The 17,524-nt window shown below is 34.2% G+C and overlaps 1 protein-coding gene across 3 annotated transcripts in view; it reads right to left on the minus strand.

Annotated features, from left to right (window-relative positions):
* The window catches only part of CSMD3 (CUB and Sushi multiple domains 3), a 760,009-nt gene that overhangs the window by 591,452 nt on the left and 151,033 nt on the right, over positions 1 to 17,524 (minus strand). The window lies entirely within an intron of this gene.

Raw genomic sequence — 17,524 nt, forward strand, 5'->3', positions numbered from 1 at the left:
TGTGAGCAAAAGAGGTTTCATAAGCTCATCCTGAGCTCTTCAAAGCTTGTACCAAGTATACTTACCAGCCTAACGCTAACAGGGAAGAGACAAATCAGGTAAACCTGTACTTGGATTCATAGCAAATTTCCCTAATCTGCAAAGTAAGGCAACAAGATGGAAGAACAGAAGGGTATATATGTATTGTCTTAATTTATTTTCCCGAGTTCCATGTAACTAAATTATTCTTCTGCACCCCTGATGTTCTCATGAGTGTGTTCACACAGGCACACACATACATAACATATATAGATATTAACATATTTAAATATAGTATGGAAAAAATAATTCAAACTGTTATAGTAGGTTTCAATTAAAGAAAAAAGGTATAAAAGGCTATCAAAACAAGCAGCATGGCTCATGAGATACGTTACACTGTCAAACTTCCATGCCGAGAACTGCCAAGAACTAAGGTTATATTATTCGATTCCTGATACCAGCTATGAAATGAAACTATGTAACAGTTATTAAAAGGAAGAATCCAGTGTAGCCATGTATATGCTATATCTGCTATACATATCTATACATATATATGCTATATATAAAATATATGCTAACAATGTGCTCATCTGCAAGACTTGCTGTACCAATCATGTTTTGATGTGAAGATGTTAAATATGCAGGTTAGTTGCTGATGTCATTGCTGCTATTGCTTTCTTTCTCTTGCACAAAAAACTGTGGAACTGGATTTGACTTTCATTGCTTTGCACAAGGGCACAGCACAGAAGTAAGGAGATAGCCTGTCTCATCTTAGTCACTTCAAAGCTCACCTAAATGGTTGATATCCTTACTGCTGCTTTATCAAGCTGAGTGTTCTGTCCTCCAGCAAAACTCCCCTGTCCTCAAATCTGCTTGCAAGCTTTACAGAGAAGGCAACACTGCAGTTGACTCCTGCATATTTGTTCAAAGGGATTTCTCTTAAATCCTTTAAAGGTTTTCAAGGCCACCCCAGTTATTATGTACCATCATAACATGTCAAAATAGAGGTAAGAATATCATCCTGTGGATTTTTGTTATCTTATGAATCATATTATATTAACTTGAAAAGTCTGCCTGTGCACAGTGTTTTTATTTTTGGCTTCTCCAAGAAGATGAAGTCTTTCACAGGCCTGTATGTCTCAGTGCTTAGTAAAAAAGTCACAGAAAGATTCCCTGTCCTTTGAAATGAAGAATATAAAGATTAGTGGTACTTTTAACAGTCACTGCCTAAAGTTACTTGCTTTACTCTTATTGCTGTGTCATCAAGAATTACCTACAGAGGCAATATATTCTTATGAAATTATATTTGAAAGCACTAATTAAAAATCACCCTCATTCTAAACTAAAACTTATTTTCCAGTCGCAATACTATATGACTCATCTAAAAAGAATGCTTGGCATTTTCCATTAACTTTTTAATATCATGAAAGTGGCTAGTGTGTATATGTTACTATTTCTAACCCTTCAAGTCATGTCATTTGGTTCCTGATTCTAGTTAATAAAGTAGAAAATAAATTGTACGATTTAAAATATATTACTTTGTAAGTATTTTCATTTTGGACATATACAAGTGCATTATTTTTTGGGGGGGAGGGGTGTGTGTAACTCACCAAGTAGCTGCATTGGTTGTCTTTGATAGGTGGTGTCTATTTTCAAACTGATTCTGACACTGTACTACCAGCTCCCTGCCATTTAAAGCTACGGATTGTTACCTTGAGATTATCATCTGTCAGGGAACGCAGGAATTGTCAAACTAGATTGTAATTTTTGTTCAGCTCTGCACAGATTCTTGACTTCAGTGACATTCTGATACTCAGTAATGATATGAAGCATGGAAAAGTATTTCCTCTTAAATTTGCCACATTGTAATTTGGTTGACCTTCTCCTTGTTCATGTAGTCTGAAAATAAGCATAATTGAATTTTTTATACCATCGTACTTTTTTACATTTTTATTGTGTATTGTTGCTCACCTCCTTTTTAAAGCAAGATGTCCCAATTGTTTCAATCTCTTTCCAAGTAAGAATTTTCTTTGTCCTAGATTTAATTGCCAGTTGCCTCTGAAATCATATGCATTGTTTGCTTGTGCAAAACCAAAATGCTTTTTAAAATCAATATTCCTGTAATAATCAATATTCCACCTGTAAGCAAGGCACATATGAACTTATTTTTCCTCTATTTTTTTTTTACACGATGATAAAACACTGAGATCAAAATACTCTTCAATGTTTTTCAGTAAGTCTCTATTTTATTAATTCCTATTAACTTCAATGGAAATTCAGTTCAAAGACTGTGGCTAAAATATGCCTCAGAGAGTTCTGCTTAACAGGAATGGACATGTTCCTTTAAAGAGTTTGATTAGCAGAAATTCAGCCACTTATAGATACTAATTAATATCTTATTCAAATTAAATCATGTTAAATATAATTTCTTTGTGACAATACTTTCAAAAACAAGGCTGGCAGAAGTTGAGACTCTGTCTTCCTCATTCACTCAAGGAGAACCAAGTCATAACCAGATATGGAAATTTCAAATTTACTTTCTTTTTATTCAGATTTTAAGTCTGGAATTTTTTCTTTTATGTTATTTATAAAATCAAGAGTATCACCTGTCCTCTCTAAACTGTTTAAGCATGAAGTTTATAATTTGATGTCCAAATATCCAGAAGAAGTATTTGCAAATATTCCAGTAAAAAATGCATTTGTCTTATCATTGCATTGCATTCAGCTCAGTGGAAACTATTTGTATTTTCTCTGCTGAAGATTAATGTTCTTCACACACTAAACCTGATATTAGAAATTTAGGAACATACAGAATTTTGTCTTTTTTTAAAGGGTTGATCCATATCTTTGTCACAGTTTTTGTTCACAGCTATTACAAATCATTATGATCCCATTTTTCACAACTTGAAGTGAGAAACATCGTCAATATCAAATGTATATCTTCATGAGTACTCATTGAAGAACCTATGAAATATCCCAATAGAAGCTAATATTTGTTTCATTTCTTACTTTCAAAATTGAATAGTCCTGGTATCCCTGCACTGTCAGTTTGGATGTGTCCCTGTATTACTGCATGGCACTAGTGCTGGGCTGCTTGTTCACTTCATGTCTGCTATTCCAAACAGTAATTGCTCTGCCAGACAAACCTGAGTACGGTCCAGGGAATAGACTGTTCTAGGGACCGCTCCAGCTGTCTTTTGGGACAGGACTTGGTGTAACTGGAAATACTAGAACATGGCTGTACACAGATATCCCTTGGAAAAGTAATACATATATAGTTTGTCTTATTGACAAGCAAGAAATGCTTTGGCATTGAAGACTCAAGACTGATTTCAGAAGTGCTGTGTGTAGTATGTATGTGGATATAACATGTGCTATAAATTCCAAGGGTCTCAAATATTAGGAAAGATGATACATTTGTAACAATATCAAGTAGCCTGAGATTCAGTTGTCCAAAATTCACCTATATCAAATCTTGTAATGGTTTATTTTAGTTGCACATAGTTGTCCAAAGGTTTGATAAACTAAAACAGTAACTTAGATGCATAGTTTCTACCTCATAATATTTTGTTTACTTTATTTTCTATTTTGTCCTCATTCATATTGCTCTGAATATATGAGTAAGCATGGTCTAGATTTAGATCTAAAAGGAATAGAAAAATTAACTGATGAGTATAGAAATATCATTGTCTTCCAACACACATATTGAAATATACATATATGTACCTGTCCTGCTTGAGTTTACAGAGTGAGGGACACCACAAGAAAAATTTGGAGTAGGCAATATCAGGGCAGTGAAGGAAAAAAATAAAAACTTAATATCTAAGTGGCAATTTAACTGCACAAATATGTATGGTTCAGAGAGCAAAGAAAGAGACATTGTAAATGAATGCTTTGAAAGATCTACCATGAGCAACACAGATTCATTAAAACGGAGATTAAATAAAAAAATCCCCTCCCCCAAAATCCACGTCTCTCCTTTGTAGTAATTCAACAATAGAAGTGGTTATGTCTTGATTCCAACAGATCTCTAACCTCAAGATACAAGTGCAGAATGAAGAGTCAGTATTCTGAAATTCACCTTTGTTTACAGCAGTAGTAGAAATAACAGTTTGTCTAACAGCCAAAGCTCCTCTGAAGTTTTGCTTTTGCTTTTTGTGTTTGACCCACATTTTATGTGGGTCAATCAGAAGAGACTGTCATATTCTGGTATCTATCTATAAATAGGTAGGCAAGAGGAAGTGTGAGAAAGATGATTTTTTTTTTTTTTTCCCCTAAAGGAAAACAAGGTAAAACATGTTTTTTCTTCTCCTGTTCTTAATTGCTCTTTCTTGATAGATGGATATCTTTGTAATAGTAACCTCACTGAGGGTCTCTACTGTTCACTAAAGATAATACAGCTAATTACATTGCATAGTTTCTTACCTATTTTTTAATGAATGACACAATTTTGCTTTATTCTTCCCTTTGAAATTATTTTCATGCCAAAAAATGACAGAGGAACTTGGCTACCTGAACTAAAGCCACTGATGAGTATAAGGGTGTCTTTTAAAACTGTGTCCTGGGGGAACTTTAAATGTAGATTTTTATATTGAGTTTGATTTTGGTTCTAAGTACATTGAAAAATCACTGTATTTGCCTTCTTTGCAAGTAACACAAGAATGTTTCTATTTATAGCATTAAAGTCACTATGTTATTTTTATAGGAACAAACCTGCTTCAACATTAAGTAAATTAGAACTGCATAAACATAATTATTCTACAAACAAGAGAACAACAACAACAAAAAGTACAGCAAAAAACCCCTCCAGGATCTGTGAAGGAAACAAGTGGCAATTGTAATACTGTAGTAACATTGATACAGTGAGCATGACAAATGTCATACAAGAAATGGTCCAGGGTTTGCAATACATTCCCTTCACATGCAATACACCGTTCGGAATATCAGTTTAAATCAGCTGAAGACACAGAACAGCACTAGAGAGCTGAAAGACCATGCAAAAAGACAACAGTAGTCACTATTTTTACCATGACAGCATAATCCAGCACCATGTGAACTCAACAGAAAGATGACTATAAGCTTCAGTAGACATGGTTAAATCTGACATTTCCCTAACAGACACACTTCTAAAGTGTTACCTGAAGGGAATGACAAACAGGTAAAGACCAAATAATTAGCTAGGAGAGCTGTACATTTAACAGCACCAGCCACCTTTATTTGCCTTTTCTTGACTTCACTTAAAGCTTTACCTGCAGTAAATTCCTGTACAGCTGCTGAGGGCACCAGTTAAACCCTGAGTATGGCTGGAAGGTAAATTCACATAGTGCACAGACTGAGAAAGACCACTGGAGACTACGTGAAGTTTTAGGATGGGTGTAGAGTTCCTAGTGTGGCAGAGATTGCTCCATTCACACTGCTCTGAAAGTATTCAGCCCTGTCAGTATAGTCCAAAGCCTAAGTATCAGCCACATGTAGTGGTTGTTCAGCTTCCCAGATGGATGAAGCCCAGACAGATGCACCCTCTCTGCCATGCAATATCTGTGTAGGTATGTCCATATATGTCATAACAGGATTGTTCCATTTAGACTGCAGTGTTTCTGAGCACTTTTTTTGGCATAGCTGTATTCTGTAGGCAGCTGGGAAGAAGCTATTGTAGTTACAGAGCGAAGATTGTTTCAGAACCCAGGACAATCTAAAATAAAAAGTAATCCTAAACCCTGTACCATATCACTATTCCTTCTGCAATGTATTTCTTACTATGCCTTTTAGAGTTATACAAAAGAGTTTCATCTTCAATTTCTGAATTGTTATGGTAAGAAATATCTCATAGTATTATTTATTTTCATTCCACTGTTGCCTCAGTGCCTCACCTTATTTTGCCTTATGCTAGGTACCTCCTAAATGTTGCATTTTTCCTCACTGGCTATCCTTACCTGGAGAATTTACAGTAACCAAAGATATAAAAAGCTAACTGAACTTAGGAAAAGACAGTTTACCTACTGAAGGAGGATCTCATAACATAAACAAGTTGTGTAGTAACATATAGACAGTGTCTCCATACAAATTTCACAGACAAGAATAGATACATATATCAATGGATTTCATTTATTTTATATATTTGATGTACTGTCATATCTAGATTCTTACTGAAATTAGGGTTCCATTTTGCAAGGCATAACACAAATATTAGGAAGATGTATAACCTTTATATTCAAGATGATAGGAACACTGAAAGTACTGGGACTTCTTAAGGAGACTTAAGAAATGTAAGAGTTGACACAAACACTGATCGGCATTGCTAATTAGTGAAATGACTCTTAAACTGTTATAAAGGTTAATCTAAAAGATTTATGGTTTAAATGATTATAAACTAGAGACTGGCTAGTCTTAAAAAGAAAGTATGCAACTTCTCTTCCAGCTTCCTGTTAGGAAAGGTCATCTGAACTGACCAGCATATAGTCTGAGGACACACATGCATGTCCATGAATGTATTGGGTCTGGTTGAGATGGAGTTAGTTTTCCCCATAGCAGCCCTCATAGTGCTTTGCTTTGTATTGGTAGCCAGACAGGTGTTGATAACACACCAGTGCTTTGGGTAGTGCTGAGCAGTGCTTGCACAGCATCAAGGCTGTCGCTCAAGCTTTTCCCCTCCCTCACCAGTAGGCTGGGAGTGGGCAAGATCTTGGGAGGAGACATAGCCAGGACAGCTGACCCAAACTGACCAAAAGGATATTCCATACCATATGACATCAGCTCAGCAATAAAAGCTAAGAGAAAGGAGGAGGAAGGGGGGGCATTCGTTATGTATGATGTTTGTCATACCACTACGCGTACTGAAACCCTGCCTACCGGGAAGTGGCTGGACATGACCTGCTGATGGGAAGTAGAGAATCAAATCTGTTTTCCTCTTGCTTCTGCACACGGCCTTTGCTTTTGCTTTTATTAAACCGCCTTTATCTTGACCCATGAGGGGTTTTTTCCATCTCATTTTCTTCCCCGGCTATGTCCTGCTGAGGAAGGGAGTGATAGAGCAGCTTGGTGGCACCTGGCATCCAGCCAAGCTCAGCCCACCACAATGGCTAATCAACCATGCCTCATGTCTGACTTAGCCAAGGTTTCCCCGCCACAGGCCTTCTTCACAAATTGTGTCTGAACATTGAAGGCAGAGAACTTCTGGTATTGAGCTTTTCAACTTGATTTAAAACAAAAAGAGAAAAATTATTTCTGCTACAGTGGATCGCTCATGGTTTAAAACTGGAATTTAAAGTATAAGATGTGGATATGGGATGTATCATGGACATATCATTAGATAGTGGCATAAAAGGGCACAAAGAAAACCAGTTTTCTCCTCATAAAGTGACTTCTACACATGAGAACAGGGCACTAGGTGACACCTGAAACGTTCAGAGCTGTTGTATGATCTGGCAGAGTAACAAACATTTCCTTCCATATATATCAGTGGCAACATAAAATTCCAATTTTTATATATATATTACATATGCTTGGTATATGTATGTGTTGGTATATATATGTTTATATATAGAATTACTCATAGGAGACATTGTAGTGCCCTGTTAGAAGTACAAATGTTTGATGCAATTGGATCACTTCATTGACTACCTGCTTCTTTTTCTCAAAGGACATGCTGTCTCTTACAGTGAAATTTCAGTCTGGTTTCCACTATTATTGATGGTATGAAGGATTTCTTAACAGCATTGTTTACAGAAAGCATGTTTACAAAGTTAGAGATACATCACTGTAGTTATTTTCTAAATGTGTCTGGTTTAGCCATTTTGACAAAAGAAAGGTGGGCCTTAATTCTTTAATTTTGTTTTAATTTAGAAAGTTTTAAAGTTTAGAATTTTCCTTTAGAAGATTGAATCATTGTTCCCTCCAAAATCTGTATCACAGTTGTTTTTTCAGCACCACTATTTCTTGGTAAAATTAATGTCCTTACTGTATTGGATGGCAAGGGGTCATAATCAGCCTTCTGGGACATCATGAGATGGTTTCTTTTTTGTATTTCATAATGAATCTCAACTGGCAGGTTGAGACTACTGCTCAATAGGTAGGATATGTAGTAGTTAGTCAGTCCCTTTGTTTAGTCAAGACTAGATTGCTGTATTTACTTTTCTGAATGTTCTTATCATATCCTTTCAACAGAACATCTTCTTTAGAAAACACAAACTTTTTAGCTTTTATGTGTCTCAAGGTCACAGCACATCAGGTGAAATTTAAAAACCTTAAATCAAGCTTCCTTCTAAAGTATTTTCATGAGTGCTTCATGATGCACCAGCACATCTTTCAGACTATGTATGGATATGATACAGCTTATTCAGTGAGCCATGTTTTATTATATTGCATAGCTGTCATTAATACGTATTCATATTCTCAAGAGTGTGAATTTGTGGTAGTGTATAAATAATTGTAAAGTAAAATATTACATTCTCAAATGTAACATGTCTTATTACGAATCAAAATATTTTTATCAAAATGCTGAAATAAAATCTCTGCTCCATGTCAGGATGGAAGTGTAATCCCTTCTCTTTACATGAAACTATACTCAAGGATCCTACATTCAGAATGTAGCTGAAAACACTGCTGATATATTAGGCAAGAGAAAGTTTATAATTAAAAGCGTACAACTAATAGCAGTAAAACTGGCTTATTTTGCTCATTTTTCTCAGTGTTTATGATATGACTCATAAATGCATCAAAAATTCAGATCTTGCATAATAAAGTGCTATTCTTATAGTCATTTTTCTAACCACAATCTTACTTTTAAGGTCAGAAGCAGATGGCTACCTAGTAAAGTCCTTTTTATTAGAAAAGGTCTCTTTGGTTAATATTCAAAGTCCTTTTTATTAGAAAAGGTCTCTTTGGTTAATATTCATCTCAGGTATTATATGAATATTTCATTAAAAATGTCCAGACATGAGAACATTTTAAAATACTGGGTCAAGAATATATGCATGATTCTGCTTTTAATGGTACTTGCCCTGATAATTTCACAGTGCTGAATTGCATTATGGCCTAATGACTCTGTTGCATAAGGTGAAGTAATACAACATTACTGATCCTGTCCAAATTACTTATATGATGATTCATTAACCAGGAAAGACAATGTGATCAAATGAGGAATAATAATGTGAATAAACATCTGCAACAGGCCATTCATCAAGAGCAAGCACAAAACCTTTGAATAACTTATATTCCATAAAACTTTGGTTTATAACTCAGTGCTGAGCTGTGCACCCACAATATTGTACCTTCCAAAACAGTCAGCTTTCCACATGGGAGGAAAAGCACATTCTACTCCAAACACAAAAGCATTAAGTCTGCTTTTCCCATCTACTCCACCTTTCCTTTTCACTTTTAGTAAGAATTCCTAGATGTCCTTCACTTCAGAAGCAGTATCTGTAATTGTTATTTTATTTCAGTGTCATGCTATCATTTTCCTTTTGCAAGAATTAACATCTGTGTTGGTATTTAGCATTCTATAATCACCTTCACTACATGGGCATGTGCATTTCTTAGAGAACATATCCAGCGCCTCAAGATTTGTGTGCTTTGCCTTATGCTGGAGGCAAGTTCCCTGGCACATTTGGGAAAACATTTTCAGAATTCTCGAGCATGGAAGAATGAATGTAGTGTATTTTCTGATGAAACATATTATTTCCTTATGCAGGAATGATTTAAAATGTCTGCAAAATGAAAGAGCTTTCAAGTTCAATATATACCAACATTATTCTATAACCAAGTATCATTTGGCATAGGGAGAACAGCTATATGTAAGCTATCCTTTGTGGGGCTTGGTGAAAAGTGCTTAATTACAATTTTTTTTTTTCTTTCTAATAGTGAAAAAGTAAATAATATAGTAATGCACATGATTCAGTACACTATTGCCTCTGGGTTATGGACTGTTATGGGTATCTTTTTTTTTTTTTTTCCAGAGGTAGAAGTTTTAAAATCAGAAAGGGCTATTAGTAATTTCGAGTCTGAGTCCTACAGGAGCAGAGAACAGAACAGAGAACAGAATAACTTTCTTATTCCTGCATCAAAATAATTCTGTTTGAGACATAAGCAGTAAAAGGCATTTAACCTTATTTTATAGATAAAGCGTTGGAGAGCATCTGCAAAGTAATTTATGTGACACAGACATATTAACTTTCTTCCTTCAAAGACTCCTTTTTTAACCAATATAAGCTTGAGCTTATATAGTCAGCCTTCCCTCAAATCATGTTAGCAGCCAAAATAACAGCTACTTTTATCCCCATCCCTTCAGGTTACCTGCTGTGGGTCTTTCCTCTCTTGACTGATCTATTATTAGAATGAGTAGAAATGGTTATAATTTGAGGAGAGAGAAAGGTTTATCATTAGAATAACTCAAGATTTTAATTAACTTCTCATTAAACATCTGTGTAGGCCACTGTTTCTCTGGTTATCTCTACATGACAGGTTAATACTGAAACAGCCATGCAAGTCATGTTGCTGAACTTACTGGTATTTCTATATTGAGAAACTACTTGAACAACACTCCTTTGGCTTCTACTTTTAAATATTTTCAATATTTTCTGCTTGTATTGGGAAAAAGAAAAATGTTCTAGGAAAAGATAAGTTTAATAGTGTGCTGCAGTCCTGCACAAATCACTGTTTGACAGAGCTTATGAAGTGTTTGTTGCTATGCTAACTCACTGAAAGATCATATATCTTATAGAGAACTTTGCGAAACTTCTTTAAAGAGTGACAGATTGGATGTTAGAAGAGCTACACAGTGTCAAAGAAATATATGTTATACAAGTAGGCTGTTAGCACAGTGTGAAATGGTAAGCAATACGCAGAAATGTATCCTCAGGTCTATATCTGACATGTTCAATCATGTGGTACAGAATTCTACTTTAATGTATAAGGAGAAAAAAAATTATAAATGTCAATTGGTGGACAAAAAAATATTTTCAGCATTAATTTTCCATTTTTGGTGGAAAGATGCTAATGAACAGATGAACATTTCAGTTTGATTTGCCCTCCTTTTTCCCCTGCAAAATAGAGGTGAACAAGAAAAATGAGGAGAAAGATCCATTTTTTACTTTATTTCTCAACAAGATTAGAAGGATGTGTTTTCTTTCAGGGAAAAGGTCTATTTTCATCAAATATATTTGTGACAATTGGAGCACTTTTGCAATGAATGTTGACTTGGTTATGAGATGTTTACGGTACTAATGTACTGGCTAAATGTAAATAGAAGGCTGTAAGGGAAAAAAAGGATGGAGTGGGGGGCAAGGAAATTTATGGATGTCCAGACTTCTTAGTCTGGGTCTCAGCACCCTGAATGCTCAACCCAGCATTCATTTGCAATAACTTTGGCAGTGAACTTTCTGGATGTTAATGATGACTCAACTAACTAATACATATTACTATATGAGCATCTGGAAATCCTGAAAAACTTTTCTTCTTTATCAATTATACCTAATCAAATATTTATTAACAGACATATGACACTACCTAGACAGGACTACAGTGTTGATGTGATTTCTGTAGTGTCTACCTTGTTTCAAGGAAAATCAAGCAAGTCTTCATTATGACATTTTCTTTCCTCTATGTATCTGTTATATTAAGAACAGTGAAAAATGAGTTATTAACTCTTAGTTAGATTAGTATGTTTATATAAACTGCAGCTTTTGAGTATACTTTTATGGCTTTCTGTTTCTGAAGTAGTTTATTCCATTTTAAATCTCTCACTTATGTAATGCTCTGCCTTCTCTTACATTAGCAACCTTTGCACAAAGATACTGGCAATATGCTGGGACATAAGAAACAAATGTATAATCTCTTAACTGGAATGAGTATGTGTATTTCTACTTTCCTATGTTATTTTTACAAGAGGATTTAAGTATAAAATCTACTGTTATGATAATGTTGGCTACTGGAAAAAGATAACAAAACCTAAATTAATCAGATCTACAATCTGCAGATAAATTAGAGATTAGCATGTCAAATTTATATTGTGATCCCCCTCATTCACAGCTTTAAAAAGCATTTTTCAATACAATTGAGAAAGCTTCAGGGCTAACTGTTGTACTTTAATTCTGTAACATATCAAAAATTAGATTGAGAGTAGGGAATAAAAATCCTTACTTGTTTACAGTTTTTTATTTGCTTTGTGAAACAAAACATGTTTTGAAACACATAGTGATCTACTAAAATCAGGGGTTACAACTCCTTAGCAGCTGTTTCATGAAGGATGATATTGGCATTGCTACACTGCTGCCTTCTCCTTCAATATTAAAATTTATGGGATTACTTAGTTACTAAAACCTTTGTGTTATTTAGTTGTGTTTGAACAAAACCTTAACTATGTGAACAGATACTCAAGCTCCAGATGACTAATGACTTACTGTTCTTGCTGATGAAGATTTTTGTGATTTTTATGACTAAACAAAGAAATAAAACTTTTTATTATTATTATTTCCTATATTTCTATGTATTTGTTTACAGGGATTGTATTTAGATATTTATTTTAATCTTAAAGATAAGAGAAAATGTCTCAGATGTAGTTTGTTTTCTGGGAATAGACAAGTTAAATGTACTTTCGGTTATGCAAAGCCAAACTTTAGTATAATCATTTGTCTTGGAAAAGTATATTCATTTCTCTGCTCTGCTTTCTACTTCAGTTTTTACTGAGATCAGTCTGGTGATGGTGATAAAATGGAAAACAATCCACAGAACCCCTCATGAATTTGATTGCATCATCAACTGCATGAAATTCTGCTTGCTCTTCAAAAGTCAGTGTTGTTTTCAGCATTACAGTCCTCTGTCTCATAGCCTTAACTCAAATTCAAAGTATCAGCTGTGTCCAGAAATGCCAGTTATTATTTATACCTACAATTATTTTCAATTTTTACATGTCAGAGTATCAAATGACACTGAAGTGGTCCTTTTCACCTCAGAATTGGACTAATGGGCAAGTTTTTAACAAAGGGTTAGAAATGGATGTCAAGGCAACCTCAAATACATAGCGATCTATATATCAAGTTCAGAAATCAAACTACATCACTTCAATTCCTAGTAAAAACCTTTCCTAAATGTCATTCACTCCTGATTGATAATGGATCCATTCTATAAATTTTAGTCCTGGTTAATACTGGATCCGTTTGAAAGACCTGTTGATGATTACATCATCTTCACTTGACAATGTAATTAATATCTTTTTCATATTTCTACAACTTAAAATTCTTTAATTCATGGGATCCTGATTGCTTGCAGTTTAAGAAAGAATGTTTTCATTTAAACATCTACCTACCCTTAGCAACTGAAATATGCATACATAGTATGTGGAGTATATAACAGACGTGCTTCACAGCACAAGCTTTCCTTTTGAACATTAACCAGCTAGAACTTTTTTTTCCAACAAGATATCATCTGTAAAAAGAACAATAAAAAAAAAATCTAATTTATGAAACAAATCCATACATACATATGTTCATATCAGCTGTTTCTCATATTATTCTTTCTGGTTATCTATTTTCTGCTGTGAAAACCACACTAGCTTCAGATCATTTTAGATGATTTGAAATTATCTGAGTTAAGAGTTTCCGAGATATACAGTGAAGGATGGTGACACAATTACTGGCTTGTCTGGAGTGCTCATATAGTGGATTTTTTCTAAAGACCTTTGATATCTTAATTTCTCAAGGAGGGTGCTGCTTATTTAATGACTGGTTAAGATCTGTAGTGCTAATTGTACAGTAAGTAGATGACAGGCATTACCCAGCTGCCTTTGAAACTGTGGCAGATATTTTAGTATCTAATGATTTTATAGGTGGTAACTAAAATTACTGAAGGAAAAGTAAAATTTTTATTCAGTTGTAAATTTTACACATTAGGCATGAATTTCATAATTTTCAAGAAAACAAAATATAGAATTATGAAAGAAGAATTATTTTTAAGCTACATGAGGCACAAAGAAGTAGTGATTGACAAAGAAAAATATAATTTTCAAGAAAGCCCATCAAAAGAAGCTTATTATTCTATTCCTTCTCATTTTACCAGTCATCTTCCAGCTTCTGTAAGAGATAAGAATTAGTTTGTGCAACTGCATCCTCCTTCACTCCAGAAGTTCTATCTCACAGTCAGAACAGGTATCGTCCTTGCACTGTGTCATGGCTGCTCTGGAAAAATGTGTCCTTCACTTGGTGTCAGCAGCAGAATCCTTGGGGCCCGAGGAAAGACAGGTCCCCTCATCTCAGCTCCAGTGTTTGGTCTAACTCAGCTCAGGGAAGCAGTGAGAAGCCTTTACCATAAAAGCATAGAACTTTCATTCCAATAGTTTGGAAAGGTCCAGTCCCTGTCTGGTAACAGTAGGTGATCTGGAGGTGACATGGGCCTTTTCATAACCACAGTGTCCGAGAGGTTAAAGCGTTTCCCTGTTTCCCAGACAGTATCACTAAGCCTGAGCTATCTACAGTTTTTCAGTATGACAGCCATAGTTAGACAAAGGAATAAAAAGCACAAACTTTACCTTGCCAAATTTTCAAGATCATCTCTGAAAGTGTACAGAGCGTATAAAACCTTTCAAAGCTTTCAGATAGGAAGAAAAAACTTTCTCATAAAAATGTAAAAAATTAGAAAATGGAAAATGGAAAAAATTCTGTTTAAACTTAAACTTTAACATTATAACCAACAGAAAATATCAGGCACCTTTAATAAATACAACTAAAAAATGGTAAGTAATCCACTGTGCAATATTTTGAAGGAAAGCTATTCCTGAAGTTAAATATTGAATACAAACACTACAAATAACCTAAACAAAATTTTTTAAAAAATCACCTGCAAAGGTAGTTCTGAAGAAGCATTGCATGAAGTGAAAAGTTGTGATGTAACCATGGCACACGATGGCAAGTAAATGCAATTAACCATTTAAATATATCATATGCATGAAAAGTGCTCAGATAAGAGTCTGCATTGTTAATTAACTTTATCAATATATGCTTCATGCACTGATATATGATTATCTCAAACTTTTTCATTACATAAAATATTTCTTATCTATGACTTTGCCTGTTTCTTAACGAGATTACTATTTTGATTAACATCAACTATTTTGATTTTCATTTGAAGAATGTTTACCTGGTGAAATTAATTAGCTTTTAGTTTGTTAAAGGTGCTTTGGTATTTGTATTGATAATTACATCTTCCTAGAATTCAGAGTTACTTTTTACTCAATTCAGAGTTTACTTGATGTTTAGCCTCACTCTACATTTTAGCTTTCAGTAGTCTTGCTTTCAAAAACATTTATTCTGATCAAAATCCATTGCTTTGTCATTCTGAAAATATCATTTAATTGTTTTCTTTTGAAAACACTTTATACTGCATGGTGCACTACTTATATACTGGTTTGGATTAAGTAATTAACTAAATGATTTTTCATGAAGCTGATATAGCTCATTTTTTTTCTAGATTTGTCTATTTCCAAAATGTTTTAACTGAGGATAATGTCCTGAAATCACTGATAAAATATATTATTTAAAATGAAGTACATTAGCAGGGCATTGTATCTTGGGTTAGGAAATTAATATCTTTTATTTCAAAATAGGTTGGCAGAATAAATCACTCATACTGTAATTGGCCCTGATATTAGATTTAATATTGGCATTGGCATGAAGGTGTCATGAAATTTTTAAAGGTTTCCTTGGAATTTGTTTTCTACTTCTATTTTTCTTTTAAAAGGTTGTCATTGCTAGATTATATCAATAAATTAGCAATCCCATATTTTAGTGCTATCTCTAAGGAAAAATTGCTACTAAGGAGAATTATTGCAAATGCATCTTCTAGCAGCACTCTGGGAGTCTACAGAGACTTTGCATATAAATTGAGACATACGAAGTCTGGATGCTAGGTCACTCACTATCATCGGGCAACTATATTCACTGCAACTTGCTATCTGTCCTGCTGCCAGAGACATGAAGGCTTCTAGAGCCAACAGCAGGAGATTTTGAGGGCAGAGTGTATTTTTCTCGATGTAGGGGCTATTTCTACTATCACATGCAAATACTTCCATGTTCTAAGCATGTTTAATAGGGTGTAAAATAATATCACAGCAGAAGAGGGCCTGGTTGCAGGAGCAGCAGAACTGAAACTTTTTAGTGTATTACTATAGTCTGTTTGTCTGTCTTTCCATCTTTTTCTTTGATGTTAATTAGAGTTAGTCCTTTTTTATAATTTGCAGTTATTTCTACTAGGCAGAAAGTTCCTAAATTACTCTCAGAGGCAGGAAAGGGGCAGTCAGGGTCTACTTTCTCTAAATGCAGGGGTGAAAGAAGTGACAATGTCTTCTTTCCTGTAAGAAGCAGAAGAAGAAGAAGTTGGTTATATTTGTTGGTATTTTGTGATGTTTTCATGATAAAAAGTAATTTTGGTGATGGGAGAAATAATGGTGCCATGGTGTCCTAATGTGCAAACCTTTTTTTTTTTTAATTTTTTCCTTCATTTTCTGCAATGCCAGAGATTTGCAATATTAGCGATCATGCAAATCTTTATATATTTCAAGACACTGATTGCAACATGCTGCATAATGTTCATATTATTCACAACGTTAAACAGTAAAGTGAAGATCTCATCAGTGCTGCAGTAAATTTAAAATAATGTAGATTTATTGATTTAAAATTGGGGCAATTGCTCCTGGGCATAGGTTAAATTAATATCAACAGCATCACTGACTCATGGAATATTCTGCATTTATATCAATTTCAAATTAAGTCAGATTTCACCTGATATACTTTATAGATTAAAAGGAGGTAGTAGCTTAATACAATATTCAGTTGTTTCTCTGCAGTTAGCATCTAATTTACCCTCATCCCATTCATTTATCTCTTTCTGGTTTTACTTAGTTTCTTTTTATATGTCTGCCAGAACAGTCATCCCTTGACTGAGTTGAGAAATCAGTCTAAGGTTAGAAGTGACATGTCATGAAAATCCTAAGACTTGGGTTTTTTAAACCTTGGATCAACAAAGTTAGATGTATTTTAAGATGCCATCTGGTAGCTTTATACATAACAACACAAATTTTGAAATTAAAAGGATTATTTATTAAACAATTATGGTTATCTCAAAGCATTATTCATTCACTAGTAGTGGTGATTTGCATGAAATTAAGATTATTAAGCAGCATTCAATTGATTTGTGACACTACACCAGCAATTATTTGTTCTTTTATGTTTAATGGATATCATGTGAAACTTAACAGACAAAGCAAAGCTTTCTAATGACCTAGAAACATATTAATTAACTTAACCTATGAATCAAAAAGCACTTTCAAATATACAAAACTACCATATGCTTAAAAATCTTTTTCTTTAAAAGGACTCTTTTTCTTAGTTGGACATGTAGCTGCTCCCTTTTTCCAGGATAAAGATGCACCTTTCCTAAGTGCTTAAAGACTGTTCCTGAATCATGAAACTAATTCTTAAAAGCCCTCTTTCTTAAGATAGATAAATGATACTTTATCTTC

Source organism: Pelecanus crispus, chromosome 2 (genome assembly GCF_030463565.1).
Source record: "Pelecanus crispus isolate bPelCri1 chromosome 2, bPelCri1.pri, whole genome shotgun sequence".
NCBI classification, from domain to species: domain Eukaryota; kingdom Metazoa; phylum Chordata; class Aves; order Pelecaniformes; family Pelecanidae; genus Pelecanus; species Pelecanus crispus.